The following is a 17,941-nucleotide window of genomic DNA, read 5'->3' on the forward strand; positions in this document are numbered from 1 at the left end:
AGAACATTTATTTATCTCATATAACAAGAAATCCAGAGGTAAGTAGCTTCAGGTTTGGGTAATTTCACCACTCAGTAATACCATCAAGGGTCCAGGCTTTGGAGAGTTCCCTGGTGGTCCAGTGGTTAGGATTCGGTGCTTTCACTGCTGTGGCCCCGGGTTCAATACCTGGTTGGGGAACTAAGATCACACACACATACACATACACACAGACAGAAACACACACACAAAGATCCAGGCTTTTCTCATTTGCCTTCCTCAGGGTGTTTGTTCCATTCTTGAGCTTGTCCCTTCCACAGTCCTAAGATGGCTGCCACAGCTCTGAACAGCATGAGCTCATATACAACTTTCAAGGCAGGAAAGGAAGGGGTTGAAGATATATATTGTATTGAAAAGGAAAATCTTTTCCATAAGCTTCTAGGCTTATTCCCAAGTCCCTTTGCCCAGAACTAGGTCACTTGTCTATCCTTGGGTTTAAAGGAGTGGGGGAAGGTATACTGAGAAATTATCCAGCCTCCCCTTTAGTGGGAGGTAGTCCTTGTAAGTAGGGAAGGAGGGTGGGAAAATAGCTTTGGGGTAAATAATTAACAGTATCTCCCACAAGACCTCACTACAACTGCTCTTTTGGTCACCTTAATTGCTAGATCCAATGACTTCTCTCCAGTTTTCCTTGTACTTGACCTCTCTGTGATGTTCTACATTGCTGGCTCCCTCTTTCTTGAAGCTCTTCTTTTGTTTTCTGCTACATCTCTCTACATCTCACTTCTCCTTGGACTCCTGTCCATTACCTTTCTCCTCTTTTTGGTTGGCATCACCCTGGGTTTTTAACCAGACCCTGTCTGGATACCTCTGAGCTTCTAAACCAAGCAATCCACCCTAACCATGTGACTAAGACCTAATGAGAGCTGTTTGTGGCCTACCCCTTGAATCTTTGTATTTGGCCATGGGCTTCCTTTCCCCCCTATAGTCGTGATTCTCCCTCTGCTATCTATCTCTGGCTCTTCTCTCCATTACAGAGCTATTGCTCTTGATAAGGTTCTTTACTTAAGGACAGAACTTTTTTTTAAGTTATTTATAACTTCCCATAGGGTAGGTCCTGGAACTGAAGGGCCCATTGTTTTCAAACACTCCTGGGGTTTTCAAATAGAAGTTGAATTGCTCCACAAAATTAAGACATGATGTATTTGGAGTCCCAGAGTTTAAAAGATCAAGGAGAGAGACACCAGAGTCAGTTGAGAGCTGGGTGATGGAAGAGTTGAGAAGGACCTTCAACTTATGGCTGCATAAGAGAATTTGGATAGACATGTCTAGACCTGATTTTTCAAGTGAAACCATGTAGGTTGTGACCCCTCTCTGTGACTGCACAAATTTTTATGTAAAACTTCTGAAGCTACCATGTAAGAGTTGTGACTTGATTTCAGACAGACATCAGTGAGGGGGCCAAGGTTTATGAGGCTGGCATTGTGGACAGCGCCACATCTGAGTCACACCCAGACTATTGAAGTCTCTCTCTGATCTCTTAGCCTCCGACCTGAAACTGCTTCCAGCCCACCCTCCATGTAGCTGTCAGAAAGATCTAAGACACAAACCTAGGTCATTTTCTTGTGGGATCTTACCCTGACCATGGATTGAACCCTGTGCCCTGTGTAGTGGGAACACAGTCTTAACCACTGGACCGCCAGGGAAGTCTGCTTTAATCTTTTTTAAAATTTATTTTTCTTTAATTATTTGGCTGCACTGGGTCTTAATTGCGGCTTGAGGGATCTTCGTTGCTGCTTGCGGGATCTTTAGTGGTGTGTGGAAGTTTTAGTTGCAGCATGCGGGATCTTTTAGTTCTGGCATGCGGAATCTTTAGTTGCAGCATGCGACCTCTTAGTTGCGGCATGTGGGATTTAGTTCCCAGACCAGGGATTGAACTGGGACCCCTGCATTGGGAGCGTGGAGTCTTAGCCCCTGGACTACCAGGGAAGTCCCCTGCTTAAATCTTTTAATGACTCTCTAGTTAGTGTTTTTCAAACCTGGGGCTCATGGATCACTGTGGATGTGTTCTCAGGGGTCTTCAGTACCCTTTAAGAAATGTATTATTTGGGACTTCCCTGGTGGTCCAGTGATTGAGAATCCGCCTTCCAATGCAGGGGACACGGGTTCAATCCCTGGTCAGGGAACTAAGATCCCATGTGCCACGGGCAACTAAGCCCACGTGCTCTAAAGCTTTCACACCGCAACTAGAGAGCCAGCATGCCACAACTACTGAGCCCTGTGCTGCAATGTAAGGTCCTGCATGCCGCAACGAAGATCCTGCATGCCACAACTGAGACCCGATGCAGCCAAATAAATGAATAAATATTAAAAAAAGAAATGTATTATTTAATTTCGGGATTAATTTTTTTAAATGTAAACATAGTCTGTAATACCCAGATGACTACCTTATAGCCAAACATTGAGATTTTAGTGTTGGTTTGCACTTGTATTTATTGATTGGGTTGGTGAGAAGTGATCTTCTGAAATGACAGCATTTAATTTTTTAAATAATTAATTAATTAATTAATTTGTCTGCGTTGGGTCTTCATTGCTGTGCACGGGCTTTCTCTAGTTGTGGCGAGTGGGGGCTACTCTTCATTGCAGTGTGTGGGCTTCTCATTGCAGTGGCTTCTCTTGTTGTGGAGCATGGGCTCTAGGTGTGTGGGCTTCAGTAGTTGTGGCACACAGGCTCAGTAGTTGTGGCTCATGGGCTCTAGAGTGCAGGCTCAGTAGTTGTGGCGCATGGGCTTAGTTGCTCTGTAGCATGTGGGATCTTCCTGGACCAGGGCTCAAATCTATGTCCCCTGCATTGGCAGGCAGATTCTTAACCACTACGCCACCAGGGAAGTCCCCAGCATTTAATTTTTAATGCTGTAATTATTTTTATCTCATTGTTCAAAAATATATCCTCAGCACCCAGAACAGTGTCTGGCACATTGTAGGTATTCAGTAAAGATTTGTTGAATAAATGAATGAAGGAAGCATCTCAAACTGGTTTCTGATATCCTTGGGGATTCGCTACAGTTCGAGATCTCCTTAGCATGGCATGTGAGGCTCTTCACAATCAAGCTAGGAATACTCGACTGGTAATTTTACCAGACAGTCTGGGCAGGATGTGGAGGCGTAGTCCTTTTTAGAAAATAAAAAAGCAAAAGTATAAAGGATTTATGTACATTCTGACAGGGCAGACATGATATGCAAATTACTTGCAAATATAATGCAGATGGCATGCAACTCCTCATGCAAATGAGTGTCCTGTCTTTGGAAACAACTGCTGGAGCATTCACTAATTTGTCTGTGACACTGGCAGTAAATCTTTTAAGGGCTTAGGATGCAAGTTGCTTTGGTGGGGATGTGTGTATACTGGGGAGGAGGAGGTGGTGGGAGGAAGTCTCTTAAATGTCAGTGTGGTGCTTGCTGTAAGCCTGAAGCTTAGTATGAAGCTTAATACAGTATGCAGCTTAATATGAAGTTATTCTTCCATGATATTCCAAAGACTGGCTTTTTGGATTCGGCAGAGGGTGTGGGGGCAATGAAATGCAACTCCTTGTACCCTTTCAACTCTTTGGCAACCTCACATCTTCTGTCCCACCCATCTCACACTGCCCAAGCTCTGGTCTACTGGAGCAGAGAGTCAGAAATCCCTGGCCTCAGGTCCTCACCATGAGGACTGCAGAAGAGCCTATGATAAGAGCTCTTGTAAATCATGTCTGAGGGAGGTTAATGTGGTGGGAGGATGTGGTGTTCTGCATTTCCTAATCTCATGACAAGAAAAATTTAGCTGAATTTCGGCTAGACCTATTTGAAAAAGATGGTTGGTTACAAGAAGCATGGGGGCTTTCTGAGAAATATTGCTGCTTAATTTCAATGCCAATGATGCAGTATCTCACTAAGTTGGAAGCTTACTTGGAAATCTAAAGGAAAAAAATGTCAACTGTGATTTTTTTCATTATAAAACCTGTTCTTCCCTGTTCCTGATATAAAAGGAAATTTTTGGTTACACAGACTCTTCTACAATGATTATAACAATGTTGGGCAAATGAAATAAAAGAGCCTCTAGTAGATACACTTTGAAATAACTCAAAATCTGTTTTTTCTCTGACACTTTGCTTTGCAATCAGAACTGGGTTCAAATTCCCACCTCCCGGATACACAAACTTGGCAACTTACTCAACTTTTCTGAGGCTCAGTTTCCTCATCTGTAAAATAGGAATAATAGTAGAAACCTCATGAAGTTGCTAGCAGGGTTAAATGAGATAATGCATGTACTTAGCACAGTGCCTGGGTCACAGTAAGCATTCAGTAAAGTAGTTATTTGCAGTGGTCATCTGTGGATTTGCTGCCTCGAGTCCATTCACCCTGCATCTGCTATCTGTTCCACGTTTCCTTCTGGTGAAACATCATTCTCTCCTCAGTCCGTGTTGTTCTAGTGAAACTGACTCCACCCTCAGCACCAGGAGTAGAGCCCGTGACTTAGGTTTAAACCAATCAGACGATTCCATCCTCCAGGCCACAGTGATTGATTAAAAAATGGGGCCATACATGGAGTTACCATATGATCCAGCAATTCTACTCCTAGGTGTATACCCAAGGGAATTTAAAACAGGTCTTCAAATAAAAATTTGTATAGGAATGTTCATAGCAGCATTATTCATAACAATGAAAAATGGAAACAACCCAAATGTCCATAATGTGATGAGTGGATAAATAAAATGTTGGTATATTCATACAAGGGTAATATTATTCAGCCATAAAAAGGAATGAAGTACTAATTCATGCTACAACATGGATGAAACTTGAAAACATTGTGCTAAGTGAAAGAACACAGGCCATATGTTATATGATTCCATTTATATGAAATATGCAGAATAGGCAAAGCTACAGGGACGGAAAGTACACTAGTGACTGCCAGGGATTGGAGGAAGGGAGAATGGGGATGATTGCTAATGGGTCTGGGGTTTCTCTTTGAGGTGCTGAAAATGTTTTGGAATTAGATAGTGGTGATAATTGTACAACATTGTGAGTACGCTAAAAACTACTGAATTTCATACTTTAAAAGGATGAATTTTTAGTAAATGAATTATGTCAATTAAAAAAATACTAAACTTGGGACTTCCCTGGTGGTCCAGTGGTTAAGATTACGCCCTTCCACTGCTGGGAGTGCAGGTTCCATCCCTGGTTGGGGAAGTTCCTCATGCCGCGTGGTGCAGCCAAAAAACTGCCCCCCAAAACAAAAAACACTAAACTTAAAAAATAAGGGCACATGACTCAAGCAGGCCAATGAGAGCCAATAAGACTCAATCCAATTATTTAGAGCTATAAGGGTAGCAAACTAGTTTCCCTCTTGCAGGTCTCCAACTTGAGAGAATACAGGGTCTGAACGTGCTGACCTGTCTTGCTTTGTGTAGAGCCTGAGACTGAATTATCCCACCCAGGTGATAGTAGAGCCAAGCCATGGAAAGATCAAGACCTGGTTATACATTGGAGTTTGTCTGTGACCTTCCTGGTTTTAGGACTGAAAGTCCTGTGTCCCATGTTGGTCACCCTAGTTGGAGCTCTAAACCTACCTCTGCTTGACACTCAGGACTCTGCCTGTAGACTCTCCACGTACGTGAGTCAATAAATTCCCTTTTTGTTTTAGCAAGTGTCATGGGTTGGGTTTTCCAGAGGCAGGAACTGAGACTGGGTTCAGGGTTCCAGATGTTCATAGGGAACAATACCTATGAAAGGCAGGAGGCAGAAGAAGATTGGGTGGAGGAAGAAGTCCTTCGCCAATCCAAGAGAGAGCTCTGGAACTAGTATTGCCCTTCAGAGAGTCCCACACTGAACCAAAATGGTGGGCCCACTATATGCTTCTTTGTTTCTTTTCACCTGCAAACTTATAGTCATCCTTCAAGTCTCAGTCTAAATGTTACCTTTCGGGGGGAGTCCTTTCCTGGAGCCATCAGTGTTGTTAAAGTCCCATGGCATTTAGAGCATATGTAGCAACCTGATTAACTAGTAATTGTTTTTTGTTTTATGTTGTCTTCCTCGCAGTCTTCTAGCTTCATGAAGGAAGGGACTGTTCTGGCTAGCTATTTCTAGGTAACAAACTACCCCAAACCTTAGTGGCCTAAAGCAGAGGTTGGCATAGCAGGACCCATGTGCCACATCCAGCCTACCACCTGTTTTTTTGGTTGTTGTTTTTAAATTAATTAATTAATTAATTTATTTTTGGCTGCACTGGGTCTTTGTTGCTGCGCGGGTTTTCTGTAGTTGCGGCGAGTGGGGGCTACTCTTTGTTGCGATGCGCAGGCTTCTCATTGCGGTGGCTTCTCTTGTTGCGGAACACGGGCTCTAGGCATGTGGGCTTCAGTAGTTGTGGCACACGGGCTTCAGTAGTTGCGGCTCACAGGCTCTAGAATGCAGGCTCAGTAGTTGTGGTGCACAACTACTGAGTTGTGGGCTTAGTTGCTTTGCGGCATGTGGGATCCTCCTGGACCAGGGCTCGAACCCGTGTCCTCTGCATTGGCAGGTGGATTCTTAACCACTGCACCACACCTGTTTTCATATAACTGAAAAATTAAGAACTTTTTTCACATTTTTAAGCGGTTGTAAAAGAAACCCCCTAAACAAGAACAATATGTGACAGAGTTGGTACGTGGCCCACAAAGCCTAAAGTATTTACTATCTGGCCCTTTATAGAAGAGGTTTGCCAAAACAACCATTCTGTTACATCTCATGATTTTGTGCAACAGGACTTCAGAAAGGGTTTGGTTGGATGATTCTTCTGCTCTATGTGATATTGACTGGCACCGCTCATCGGCACTCAGCTAGAAATTGGTCTGGTCTAGAGGGTCCAAGAAGGCTTCACTCATATGTCTGGTACCTTGGCAAGTCAGCTGGAAGCCTGGGCTCACCTGGGCCCCTTTCCGTACTGTCCCTCCCTCAGAGTGATTGGACTTATGAAAGAGTGGCTCAGGCATCCAAAAAACCAAAATGGAAACTCTGAAAGATGGGGCTTATAATTGAAGAGTGTCACTTCTTCTGTACTCCATTGGTCAAAGCAGTCACAGGCCAACCCAGATTCAAAGGGAGGGGAAATATAACCCACCTCTGAATGACAGGAGTGCAAAAAAGTTGAGGCTTTCTTTAATTTACTTGAGGACTAAGTCAGCTCACTCACCATATATTGCCAGCTCTTAGCATACCACCTGGCTTATGAACTCAATAAATTTGTTAACTAATGGATATACTCTGGTAGATAAAAGCTGACCTATTTGTAATATGAAAATATTAGATTTGCAGCTAGATCAAAGCTGAGGTCTAACTGGACTCTCAGAAGCACTCCATTCCACATGTTCCATGGGTCATCTCTACCATGCCGCATCTCTCAGAGTATTTGAACTTCAGTTTCCTTTTTGGTTAATGAGGGACAATGTATCCTGCATCTCACAGGATTCCTATGAGAATTAAATGGTATAATGAATGCAAGAAAGTGATATAAACTGTAAAGTTCTGTTTAACATTAGGTTGTCATTATTATCATTGTTCCCCAGGATGAGGAGTGGACAAGGCCAGAGCCCCTAGATCCCCAGCCCTGGAGAAGGACCCCTTAACCTTACCCCACTCTTCAGCTCTGCCAGTTCCTGAGGAACACACATTAGGAGGGTTCCCATGGCTGTGCAGTCCAGTTCTAGCCAGGGAAGATTTATTTCCCCACAGTGGCTCTAATGATGGTTCGATGGGTCTCATAATTCCATAATGATCTTGGTGCCAATGCCTCCCACCCTGGGCGTCTCTGCAGAGGCTGTGGGGAAATGGGAAGCCACACTAGGTAAACAAATAAGAATGATTAGTTGCATGTGACCAGCCCCTTGACACCTGAGCTGGCCTGTTGTGTGCTCCAACATATGGACTAATAAAGACACTGCTGAGAAAAACCACATTCAACTTGTCACTCTAACCCGGCTCAGAAAATGCAGTATTCTTTTCCCCAGAAGAACCCCCTTGAAACCCTCTGTCCCAGAGACACTGCCATACCTTTCGTTTTTTTGTGTCTCATTTTTGACTGGAAGGAGGATTTGTCTGCCTTAGTAATACCTCTTCTAACCTTTCTGCAAAAGCTCCTATAGAGTCTGGGCATGATGTATAATATGTGTGTAATATGTGTACGTCTGAGAGTGGGATAATTACTTAGAATATAAGTAGGGATATAAAGCCGGATCCCCTGTGTGAGTCTATAAGTACCCACATGTGTATATGTGTGTGATTTAACTTTGCCCAGCTTCTAGCACAACATCTGTGTAGCCAACAGGCATGGAAAAGAATAGTAATAGCTGAGAACTATTCAGCACTTACTGTGCCAGGCACCGGGCTGAATGCTTTATATATATTATCCCATTTAATCTCCATAACAATTACTGAGGTGAGTACTAATATTATCTCCTTTTTACAAATAAGGAAACACACCTCTAACATTGCTTAAAGTTAAAGCAACTTGCTTAGCTAGTGAGGGGCAGTCAGGACTTAAAACGTCTGTCCAATTTCAAAGCCTGTTCTTACACTGCTCTACAACCCCAATTCTAGGCTCTCTGCTGACAACGATATTGGATTTGATGATCCAACGTCCTGTGACGTGCCACATGGCAAGTCTTATTCTCCACATGTGATCTCCCAAAGCTTTGGTGCTTGGGGACCTTTATTAGGGACAATGTCAGAGGAGAGAAGGGTTCAACCAATAGAGTACGGCAGAAATAATGCTACGTGACTTCTGAGGCTAGATCGTAAAAATACCATGTACCTTAATGCTTGGTTCTCTTGGGATGCTCATTCTTGGAAACCAGCCACTAAGTTGTGAGGAGGCCAAGCAGATCCTGGGAGAGGCCACTTGTCAGTGTCTTGGCTGACAGCCCCAGCTGAGGTCCCAACTGACAGCCAGCGGCAACTGCCAGCCATGTGAGTGAGAACCATACCTTAGTTGAGCCACGCCAGTGGACAGTGCATAGAGCAGAGTCTATTCTTCCCTGCCAAGCCCTGCCCAAATTGCTAAATAAATGACTGTGGATGCTTTGTTATGCGGCTGTAGCTGTCTGCTCTGTGTGTGTGTTCCTGTGATTCAGTGCCTTTGTGGGTGCCCATAGGCAGTACCTTTGTGTCAAATGTCTGTGTACATGAGTAGGTGTGTGGTTGAAGGTGTTTCTGGAGACAGAATCATGGTTTTTGGGGTTTAGCTTTGGCCTCAGTGGGAGCTGTTTGGTGAGAACCCTTTGAATTTTTTTTTTTTTTCGGTATGCGGGCCTGTCACTGTTGTGGCCTCTCCCGTTGCGGAGCACAGGCTCCAGACGCGCAGGCTCAGCGGCCATGGCTCACGGGCCCAGCCGCTCCGCGTCATGTGCGATCTTCCCGGACCGGGGCACGAACCTGTGTCCCCTACATCGGCAGGTGGACTCGCAACCACTGCACCACCAGGGAAGCCCAACCCTTTGAATCTTGTCTGTCTTCTGAGTCTCTTCTTTTGCGTGCTTTCCCTTTGAACCAGAGAGGCCTGTTTAGCTGAAAGCAAGTGCAGCTTAAATTTACTTACCTTTTTCTGGCCAAAACCCCCTGGAGATGCCAAAGCCTTCTAGCAGGTGGGAGGCTGCCATCCAGAGGCCTCACATCCCTTTCTCAGGGGCTGAAAACACTGTTTTTAAAATTCTCCTTTTCTGCTACTGAGGCCTTCAGAAATGCACCTGAGCAAAGCACAGACACTGGGGTCGTTGATGTCTCCTGGGTTAGAGAGACCTAGAATTCCTGACTGGCACCAAGGAAGCTGCTGATGGGCTCAAGTGTGCCCAGTCCCAGGGCAGAGGTCATCTCATCTTTGCCCTGCCTTAGCTGCTGCCACCTACTCCATCTGAGTGCAGCACAGGTAGTAGAGGACCCTGGTTCAGACGGCCAGTTCCTCTTGGTCTCCTCGGCAGTGCCCCTCAGCTTTTATTTTTTTTTGCGGTACGCGGGCTTCTCACTGTTGTGACCTCTCCCGTTGCGGAGCACAGGCTCCGGACGCGCAGGCTCAGCAGCCATGGCTCACGGGTCCAGCCACTCCGTGGCATGTAGGATCTTCCTGGACCGGGGCACGAACCTGTGTCCCCGGCATCGGCAGGCGGACTCTCAACCACTGCGCCACCAGGGAAGCCCCTCCCCTCAGCTTCTTGCTATCAGCTTCTTGCTTCTTCCATGCTGGCAGCTCGATTTAGCTTTTCTGGGAACGCAGAGAGCTCTCTCTAGCTTCACAGTCCTGCCCTTGCACTGACTCTCAGCCTCTCAGGACCTCTAAAGCACTGTTTCTAACAGAGCTTTTAGCGGTGATGGAAATGTTTCATAATCTGCACTGTCTAATATGGTAGACATTAGCCACATGTGGCTCTTGAGCACTTGAAATGTGACTGGTGTGACTAAGGAACTGAGCTTAAAATTTTATTTAATTTTAATTAATTTCAATCTAAATACTGCATGTGGCTATTGGCTACTGTGTTGGACAGCACAGCTCTGAAGAGTTCAGAGAGAAGAGTTTTTCTTTTATTTGTAAAATGGGGATAAAAATTGGCCCCATCTGCCTCATAGGGCTGTCTGAAGCAAACAAGATGATGAATGTGAAAAAGTTTTATTCACATAAGGGATCTGGAAAGATAGACAGAAGTGTGAACTTATAGCTCTTTGTTAAAATTTCTGTTTTATGGCCCTTGCTGGACTGTGTTGATTTGATCTGTTTACATTTCTGTGTCTCTCATCTGACTCTGAGCTCTTTAAGGGTAAGAACAGGTGGGATAGTATCAGAGATGTATCCTCACCGCATGTAGCACAGTACTCATGTTCAAGTAAATAAAATGTCTGGAGTTCAGAAGTGATTCCTGGCAGCAGGATTTAAAGTGTATGGTGAGGAACTTCCCTGGTGGCGCAGTGGTTAAGACTCTCAATGCTCCCAATGCAGGGGGCCCGGGTTCGATCCCTGGCCAGGGAACTAGATCCCACATGCACGTCGCAACTAAGAGTTCGTATGCCACAGCTAAGGAGCCCTCCTGCTGCAACTAAGACCTGCTGCAACCAAATAAATTAATTAAATAAATTAAAAAAAATAAAGTGTATGGTGAGAGCTGGGATTGGGGGGTACACACAGAGGAGGGGGCAGGACAATGGGGTGGTGAGACAGAGAGCTAGGGCTCCGGCTCCCCACACTCAACATTCTAGGGCCATCCAGAGAGAGCAGGGAGCCAATTCCTGATGTCAGGAATGCTTTCACACAACTGGGTATCAGGCTTGTCAGAGATTAATTGGGAAAGTTTGATCAGAGGAGAAATGATCTATCCACACATTTTGCTTGTTGAGGTAGGCCAGATCGATCATATAAATCTCTGCCTAGCCAGGGCTCTGGGGGTGGGTGCTGCTGTGGTTTCCTTTAATTGATGGTGGCAAGGTTGAAGGTGGTTCCCCAGGCTCTTTACCTTTCCAAGGTTTTGCTCTTCTGGGGAGTGAAAGAGGGAACTTGGAAGCTCTCCAACAGAGTTGTAAGGGACAGAAGGCTTTTTAGTTGTTGTTTACTTATTGAAAAGGAAATTTAAAACTTATTTCCGCTCAATTCCAAGAGTAATACAGGGAAACAGAGAAGAGACCAACGTAATCCCACCACCCAATCTGATCCTTGGATTTCAAACTTTCCACCTTTACAGTGGTCCTCCTTGTTTGGGGGCCACAAGAGTAGAGGCAATCTGCTTAGGCCCAGCCCTGCACTCTGATTTTAGCAGCTCAATAGGCTTGAGCTTGGAGCTAGTTCCCCTGGGAAGGGGTTCTCAATCAGGGCTTTTAGAGGTTTGGGGATTGGGGGGATACAGAATTTTCCTTCTGCACATATTTGAGCTGGTTAGATCTGTCCCAAGAAGGAAGCCAGGCTCCTGTGAGTGTTGGCAGCTCTGTGTCCAGCTGGACTTTTCTCTTGGCTCATGCGTTTAAGTATGAATTCTGAGATTTGAGTTATTCTATTTTTAAGCATCTTACTCTTGTAGTACTTTATTAATATCTTTTTTATAACTTGTGTCAGGCTCAGTTGTAATTTATATGTTCACTATGCAATGTACCACTGATGCAGTAAATACTTGTTGAACATTTATTATCTGTCCTCGTGGTACTAGGCAGTGACACAAACTAGAATTATTCCTGGGCCCAGCTATTCTCACCAGCCTCCTGGGTGTTCCATGGGAAAAGTGAGCTGTTCCCTGTCCTTTCCCACCCAGTCCCAGAGAAGTATCTTATGTAGGTTTTTCTAATAAAGTGGCACTACTCACTGAAGCCTAGGGGCTTGTTCTCTCTTCCCAGGCTACTAACCAAAGTTTGTTCATGGCTGTGAAGTCAATCTTCCATCTGCTTGAAGTAAACATAATCAAGAAAGTAGATTAACTGCTAGAAACTCACATAATACATGGAAAAGGGAAAGGAACTAAACAGATAGGTTGATTGTTTGCTCTTATTGTTTAGATTATCCTTTCTCTGACTTAAATTCCCAGTTATAGCACTTTCAGACTGTATGAACTTGTCTTTCAACCTCTTTGAGCCACAGCTTCCCCATCTATAAAAAGGGGGTGACAGCTCTGATCTTAAGAAGTTATGAGGGGCTTCCCTGGTGGCGCAGTGGTTAAGAATCTGCCTGTCAATGCAGGGGACACGGGTTCGAGCCCTGGTCCAGGAAGATCCCACATGCCGCAGAGCAACTAAGCCCGTGCACCACAACAACTGAGCCTGCGCCCTAGAGCCCGCGAACCACAACTACTGAAGGCCGCACGCCTAGAGCCCATGCTCCACAACGAGAGAAGCCATCGCAATGAGAAGCCTGTGCACTGCAACGAAGAGTAGCCCCCACTCGCTGCAACTAGAGAAAGCCCGCGTTCAGCAACAAAGATCCAACGCAGCCAAAAAAAAAAAAAGAAGTTATAAGAAGTAAATATAATGTATACACAACACCTGGCATATATAAATAAGATATTCAGTGGTAGAACGGAATTAGAGCTGATGGTGACTTTTATTTTTAAAATAATTAGTCGTTTTCAATTCACACATTACATAAGTATATAAAGTAGGTGACTTGCTGGTGCCCTATTCTGCATAAATTTTCTAAGGACTGTTTATTGCTTCAGACTTCTTACTGCTTTATCCCAATTGAATCACACCAGTTTGATTTTTTTACTCTCTACCACCTCTGGTTTCTTTTTGGCTATACTATGCGGCTTGTGGGAATCTTAGTTTCTCAACCAGGAATTGAACCCACGTACCCTGCAGTGGAAGCCCGGAGTCTTAACCCCTGGACCACCAGGGCAGTCTCACCTCTGACTTCTTTCTGATGATCATTCCGCTAGAAAGAAGTTAAGCTCTGGTTTAGGAGCAAAACTAGGCCCGCGGGTACCTCACGCTGGCGGAGGGATACTGGGGTAAATAAGTTCCAGGAGGTTTGCTCTCAGATAGACGCTAGGGGGCGGGACTTAACAGAAGCCGGGAGGGGTGGGGCTGACAACTCAGAGTGCGGGAAAGGGAGTGAAGCGGCCGTACGCTGTCCGGAAGACGACAGTTGGGCGAGGAGGCGAGTGACATAACAGCCGCGCGCTCACGGCTTCTGACGGTGGCCGCTGCGTCTGCGTACAGGGAGCTGGTTGCCGCTGCGGCCGCCTGGAATTGTGGGGGTTGTGTCTGCCCCTCGGCTGCCGGGCGGGAAGCCGAAGGTAGGGGCGGTGAGGGCTGCCCGGCCCTGGGCCTGGGCTTGGGGCTCAGGGCGCTGCCCGGGTCTCCTCTTGCCAGAGGCCCCGGCGCCTTCCCGGCACTGTTGTGGGGTCCCTACATATCGCCCCCCCCAGTGTCTGCGAAGCGGGACGTACAAGGGGACTCTGGGCTCCTCACTGGTTTCCTCAGACCTGGCCTCTCAGCCCAAGGCTGCCTTCCCAATTTTCCCTCTCAAAACGTCTCCCGTAACCCTGTTTAAAGGCCAGGAGATGAGGCAGTGGGCCTCCGAGACGGGCTTTTGGCTTCGCATCTGTTTTAGTTCCCTTCCCTGTTCCCTTTTCCCGGCCTCAGTTTCTGCATTTGTCCAGCTGCTCCAGTGTTGACATTCTGGTGTCTCTTCACCATGTGGAATTGAGCCCTACCCGCGTCGTATTTCCACTCCTGTCTTGTGTTATCCTTTGCCCTGGTAGATGAAATACTTGCCTTTAAAGTAGGGGTTAGAGACTTGGGTGTGTTTCAGATCACCCAGAAGGTTGTGCATATACCTGGGTTTTACTTACAGGAATTTCAGGTGAAGTGGGGCATGGGCACCTGCAATCCTTCCCAGGTGGTTCTGATTTAGGTGGTCCGGAAATCCTCGCTTTGAAATTCTCTGGCAAAGAAGGCAGGAGAAAATCATTTGAAATATGAGCCCCATGTGGGAAAAACAAGGAGTCAGGAAATGCTCAACACCTAAGAGGCCAGTGGGGGTTTCCTTTGCACTAGAGGAGCTAGAGGGCTGTTTGATGCCTTAAAACATAATAATAATTTAAAAAATATGATTCATATGTAAGATCAATTTTCTAATATTTTTAAATGCTTGGCCTCGATTCAAGTCCAGCTGGCTTTCCGGCCTAAATAAAACAAAACAAAAAGGCAAACTGCTTTGGGGGATTGAGGGGGTTAGATTAAACCCAGACTAGGTAGGCAGGTAAGGAATGAATCCTCCATGTTTGCTAAGAGAAGAAATTGATTTTTATAAACACAGTGTTTGTTTTGACAGTGTGAAAGATGTGTTTTGTATCTGTGTGTGTTTTTAGCTCCCAACCTACCCAAGCTCTTTTCTTTTATGATAAAACTAGCCAGATTTGGAGATTGGATAGGATTTTGATGGGAGTCAGGACATGAGGATATTAGGATTGATGTTTGTTCAAAATGGATCAGGACTTGGTCTGTGGCTTCAGTTGAGAACAAGGACCTTGGGTTTTAAAGGTGTTGCCACACCAGATTTATTTTTACCTTTCTTTTGGGTGTTTGGTGAATTATATCAGCTAATTAATACATGTGCTGTTCTGATGAAATTGGCAACAGAAAAGACTTACTGCTCCCATTTTACAGACGATGGGAATGGGGAGTATGTTAGTAGGGATGTGGTAGCTCAGGAATGAGAAATTGCCTTGTCCTCTGATTCCTGCTTTCTTCACCTTTCCTGCTGTCTTTGAATAGGAGCTATTCTCTGCAGAGGCCAATTTTGAGCCCTGGTGTGTTTCATTGACAGGAGAAAAGGATAATGAAGTGAAACTGAAAGTTAAAAAAAAGGGTTTGAAATGAACATGCCAGAACTTAATTCTCACTGAGTCTTGTTCTCCTTTAGAATGGTATGTGTAGGTGCAAGTGGACGGGGTTGTGGGTGTCATCACTTAAGTGATATGGCCTTTGTTTTTTGTTTTTTTTGGCTGCACCACCCGGCATATGGGATTTTAGTTTCCTGACCAGGGATCGAACCTGTGTCCCCTGCATTGGAAGTGGAGTCTTAAACACTGGACTGCCAGGGAATTCCCATATAAAAAAAATTTTTTTTTGATATGGCCTTTGTACAAAGTAGTTTTGAAAATCCAACTCTGACGGAGACATTTTTGAACCATATGAGAGATCAGTTTCATTAATACATGATACCATACTTTTTTTTTTTTAAACCCCAAATGGCATGGGTAAGCAGTCTTGTCCCTTGACTTCAGATGAATTAACAGTTCATTTGAAGTGGACCTAGTGGTGAACGTGAGTTTTTTTTTTTTTTGGCCACACGGCGTGGCTTGTGGGGTCTTAGTTCCCCTACCAGGGATTGCACCCGGGCCCTCGGCAGTGAAAGGGCAGAGTCCTAACCACTGGACTGCCAGGGAATTCCCTGAACATGAGTTTTTTTAAAAAAATATTTATTTATTTATTTTTGGCTGCGTTGGGTCTTCGTTGCTGCGCGCCGGCTTTCTCTAGTTGCGGCGAGCGGGGGCTACTCTTCGTTGCAGTGTGCGGGCTTCTCACTGTGGTGGTGGCTTCTCTTGTAGTGGAGCACGGGCTCTAGGCGTGCGGGCCTCAGTAGTTGTGGCGCACAGGCTCAGTAATTGCGGTGTGTGGGCTCTAGAGCGCAGGCTCAGTAGTTGTGGTGCACGGGCTTAGTTGCTCCATGGCATGTGGGATCTTCTCGGACTGGGACTCGAACCCGTGTCCCCTGTATTGGCAGGTGGATTCTTAACCACTGCGCCACCAGGCAAGCCCCTGAACATGAGTTTTGATTCTGAATCTATTTCTTATTAGCCATATGACCTTGGACAAGTTATTTCACCTCGTAGGGTTGGTTTTTCCAATGGATAAAAATGGGAATAATATTTTAAAGAGTGGTTAAATGAGGTAGTAATATGAAAGCTCTTGGGACATAGGAATGCAATAACTGTTTTCACCCTCAAAGAATGAAGATTTGCTGTAAATGAGAATATTCAAAAAGACAGGAGCGTTTGTAAAGGCAAGTTGTGCCTTTTTCCATATAGGTGGATGCCTTCTAATTGTTATTTCATTTATGTTTGTGGATTCATGCTCAGACCTTCTCATCCTGCCTCCTGTCTTTTTCTTCATTCATTTTTTTTAACATCTTTATTGGAGTATAATTGCTTTATTTTACAATGTTGTGTTAGTTTCTGCTGTATAACAAAGTGAATCAGTTATATGTATACATATATCCCCATATCCCCTCCCTCTTGTGTCTCCCTCCCACCCCTCTAGGTGGTCACAGAGCATAGAACTGATCTCCCTGTGCTATGCGGCCGTTTCCCACTAGCTGTTTTACATTTGGTAGTGTATATATGTCCATGCCACTCTCTCACTTCGTCCCAGCTTACCCTTGCCCATGTCCTCAAGTCCATTCTGTATGTCTCCGTCTTTCTTCGTGTCCTGCCCCTAGGTTCTTCAGAACCATTTTTTCTTTTAAGATTTCATATATGTGTTAGCATATGGTATTCTTTTTTCTTTTCTTTTCTTTTTTTTTTATGGGGTGTAGATATTCTTACACCCGTTTTATAGTTTAGGAAATGTAGAGCCAGGGAGTGGTCTCAGTTAATGGTACTCATGATAGGGTTTTTTTTTTTTTTGAATTTTATTTTTTTATACAGCAGGTTCTTATTAGTCATCCATTTTATACACATCAGTGTATACATGTCAATCCCAATCTCCCAATTCGGTATTTGTTTTTCTCTTTCTGACTTCACTCTTTATAACAGACTCTGGGTCCATCCACCTCACTACAGATAACTCAATTTCGTTTCTTTTTATGGCTGAGTAACATTCCATTGTATGTATGTGCCACATCTTCTTTATCCATTCATCTGTTGATGGACACTTAGGTTGCTTCCATGTCCTGGCTATTGTAAATAGAGCTGCAATGAACATTGTGGTACATGACTCTTTTTTTTTTTTTGCGGTACACAGGCCTCTCACTGTTGTGGCCTCTCCCGTTGTGGTGTGCAGGCTCTGGATGCGCAGGCTCAGGGGCCATGGCTCACGGGCTCAGCTGCTCTGCGGCATGTGGGATCTTCCCGGACCAGGGCACGAACCCATGTCCCCTGCATCGGCAGGCAGACTCTCAACCACTGCGCCACCAGGGAAGCCCACATGACTCTTTTTGAATTATGGTTTTCTCAGGGTATATGCCCAGTAGTGGGATTGCTGGGTTGTATGGTAGTTCTATTTTTCATTCATTTTCTATCCTTTCCTGAGTGAAGCTGTGCTGTGGAGGCCATCTGCCAGTTTCTTGGAGTAAGCCTCTTTTCAGGAGAGCTAATCTGAACATTCTTACAATGCCAGCCCCTTGGTTGTGGATTGCTGGGGATTTTTCTGTGGGGCCTCAGCTGGTGCTTAGATCACGCTCTGTAGCACAGGAATCTCTAAT

At 45.0% G+C, this 17,941-nt stretch overlaps 1 protein-coding gene across 4 annotated transcripts in view; it reads left to right on the forward strand.

Moving 5' to 3' along the window:
- Window positions 1–17,941, forward strand: part of SIL1 (SIL1 nucleotide exchange factor) — a 293,563-nt gene that overhangs the window by 35,036 nt on the left and 240,586 nt on the right. For 2 of the 4 annotated variants that reach the window (XM_027096178.1, XM_027096168.1), the window contains exon 1: window positions 13,563–13,748. The exons of the other annotated variants lie outside the window; for them this stretch is intronic. The gene's annotated coding sequence lies outside the window, so the exon portion shown is untranslated. Of the gene's footprint in view, window positions 1–13,562; window positions 13,749–17,941 lie in introns of those variants that run through there. 4 annotated transcript variants of the gene reach the window in all.

Source organism: Aethalodelphis obliquidens, unplaced genomic scaffold, assembly GCF_003676395.1.
Source record: "Aethalodelphis obliquidens isolate GAN/ISIS:26980383/991018 unplaced genomic scaffold, ASM367639v1 scaffold4, whole genome shotgun sequence".
Lineage (NCBI taxonomy): Eukaryota > Metazoa > Chordata > Mammalia > Artiodactyla > Delphinidae > Aethalodelphis > Aethalodelphis obliquidens.